This window comes from Triticum aestivum, chromosome 3B (assembly GCF_018294505.1).
Source record: "Triticum aestivum cultivar Chinese Spring chromosome 3B, IWGSC CS RefSeq v2.1, whole genome shotgun sequence".
In the NCBI taxonomy this organism is placed as follows: domain Eukaryota; kingdom Viridiplantae; phylum Streptophyta; class Magnoliopsida; order Poales; family Poaceae; genus Triticum; species Triticum aestivum.
The window spans coordinates 98,235,115-98,238,220 of NC_057801.1; positions in this window are offsets into that span (position 1 = coordinate 98,235,115).

A 3,106-nucleotide genomic window follows, 5' to 3' on the forward strand; every position below is an offset into this window, starting at 1 on the left:
ATGCAATGATGGAGTAGAAATGAAATGCACCGATCAGGTGTCTGAAGCAACGCCTCGAAAGGATCATGATATGAAGCACGCCTCAGTCGGGCGTCTAAGCGACACCACATAAAGGGCTTATAAGGTAAATAAATAACCAACATGCCACAGTCGGGCGTCAGTGTGACACCACATAAAGGGCTTATAAGGTAAATAAGTAACAAACATGCCACAGTCGGGCGTCTATGCGACACCACATAAAGGGCTTATAAAGTAAGTAATCACAATGAATATCCAGGAGGTAGAACCGTCCCGGGGATACTCAATACTTCAACTAATATAAAGGGGTTAGTCCATAATCATAATCATCATAATCATAATAATAATCACAATCATCATAATCAACACAAGTCACAAGTCATGATCCATGTTCTGGTTTAGCAGTTTCTCTTCCGAGGACCGACACGACCCATCCCAGACTGTAGTACTTAACCATGGACACGGCTATTCGAATAGATTTAATCTCTGGAGAGGGTGTACTCTTTACCCACGAGTAACGGATTCCTTTAGTCCGTCGGGACTAATTCCGTCTACGGTCTTTTAATTGAAAACACACCTGACTTGCACACACCAGCTTAACTTACCGGTGTCTGGAATCACACACGACACCTGTCAAGTAAAACTCTAAGTGGGGTGGCTACAACCTCGCGTACATTGGATCAAATTTATGTCGCGCGCTCTAAGGGGTGCCCCCCTCTCGGTCCCAACCGGAAACACCCATGCCCCCGGACCAGGTGGCCTGCCTACCGGCTGCAGTCGGTATCTTCCACCGTGGCCTCTCTGTACGGTGTGTGCTAGAAAGGGGTTGACAACTTACTGGACCATACCCTACCTACTGCAGGGACCAGTGGCAGTACGAAGCAAGTATGGGGGTTACTGGAACAAGACTCGATCTACGGTCGACTCAGGAGGTTTAAAAAAAATTCCCTCCATGATATGTGTAACCATTGTATATTTCAACCAACAAAATCACCACTCATTATACCTCACTATGCCATACCGGACATAACCGTCCCGACAAAGAATTAGAGACAAGCCCGTGTCTACACAAGACCGAGGCTTTCCCGGGTTTCCTTCCGGTATGCATGAAAGGCATATGATGGTGACTACTATCCCAAACCTATCAAACTCCAATAGCATGCAATCATCCATATGCACTCATGAGTTTGAGCATGTCATCACATAAAATAACGGATACTCCGCGTCGAGGTGGTATTGTAATTGTGTCATGATAACACACGCAATATTATGCCAAGGGTCAGAATGCTTGCCTTCAAGGGTATGAAAGTGGGGGTGCATATTTGGAAATTGCCTTCTTCTTCAAAAACCTAATTTTGAAATTATTCAAATTAACACATAGTTTCAAAACAGTGCAAAAAAGTTGTCTGAATTTTCTTCAAATAAATCTTAAAATAAACTAGACTAAATTTTAGGGAGGTAGGAAAAAGAATCAACTCATATGGAGATTCATTTAAAAAGTTATAGCCAGTCAAAGTTTAGTCAAATCTTTGGTTTTAAAATAAAACAGAAAAAGAAAAGAAAACGATTCGAATAGATACACGTCGAAGACATACTCTGGGAATACGCCTCCACTTATGCCTGCGTGGACCGGCGCTGGGTCACTGACGGTGGGCCTGCCTGGCCCACTGGTCAAGTTTGACCAGTCCACACGCATGTCGTCTCCTCCGACCGAACAGAGGCGGAGCTCCGGTGAGGCTCGCCAGCGAACGGAGGGATCCCCCAGGGATCTGAGCACATGGGTGTGCTCAGGGGGTCGAGGCGAACCCGTGGGTACACGCCATGGTCGCCGACGTGGACGGAGTCATCGGCGATGAGCTTCGCGGCGGAGATGGCTTTGGGAGGGATTGGGGGTCTGGGCTATGGTGGCTTCCGGTCGGGGCTGAGGTGATGGGCGGCTCCGCACGATCACGTGGAGTCGGGTGGTTGCGCTGGATGGATGGGAGGGGCGTTGGTTGCGACGAAATCGGCTGGAACTTGGCGGCGGCCGAACCGGTCAGAGTCGGGAAGACGGCCTTCCTCTCCTCGACTGCTGGCCATGGTAGCTCTACGGGGATAGCTTGAGGTTGCTTGAGGACTCGGTTGAGCTTGGGGGCCCTTATATAGGCGATGGAGGTCGGTCCCGAGGTGGCCGGCGATAAGAACAATGGCGAACCGCCATTCTGTGCTGTAGGGCGACATGGCGGTGACGCTAGCTAGAGTACGGCTTGCGGATAGAATCATACTATCCCAGAGGGCAGCTGCCGCGCTGGGGTGGCTCGGGCGGCGCCGACACGGCCGGGGCCTGCTGCGGCCGTCAGCTAGCCGCCATGGCTGACCTAACGGTGGCGCTATGGGTGCCAGGGGTAGTCGGGGTAGCTCTGCGGTGCAGGAGGGGACGAGGCGTGCTGGCTGCGGTTGGCCAAGGGCCAGAACGGGCGCGGGGTGGGCGGCAGCGAGATGCGGCGGCTCGGTGCACGTGCATGCAAATCGTGCGCTCTGGGCGCGCCTAGAGCACGCACGCTAGCAGCTCGACGAAATGCCAATGCATGCTATAGGGCTTGGGTGAGGCTGGCAATTAGCAAACCTAGGTTAGGAGTAGCTAGGAGTTTAGTGGACAAGGTGGTTAGGCAAAGGAAGCAGGTCCATTGCACAAACCAGAAACTATGTCAAAACTGATCATGCCTATAAGGTGTTTGACAAAATGCCAAGGGCACTTAGGCATTTCTTGGGGTGGCCAAACTCTCCGGGCTAGTGTCTCCATAGAAGTAGGTGATGGTGGCAAGGTCATTTGGGCAAAAGAAGAAACTTGCTAGTGGAAGTCTTTGAGAAAATCCTTTCTGGACAGAAACTAAAAGCTATCATTCCATGGACCAGAAACACTCCAATAGGTCCATTCTCCTGGACTTAAGGGTTTGGTAGGGTGGTCCACAAGTAGGGGGGAGAATCAAGGGAAAAAGGGCAATCAAAAATATGGTTGTTGTACAAATCACCATGTTGGACCAGAATGAAAATGAGGTTGATTTACTCAATTTTTCAAAGAACAGCACTGCTTTTTTGCATAAAGTTG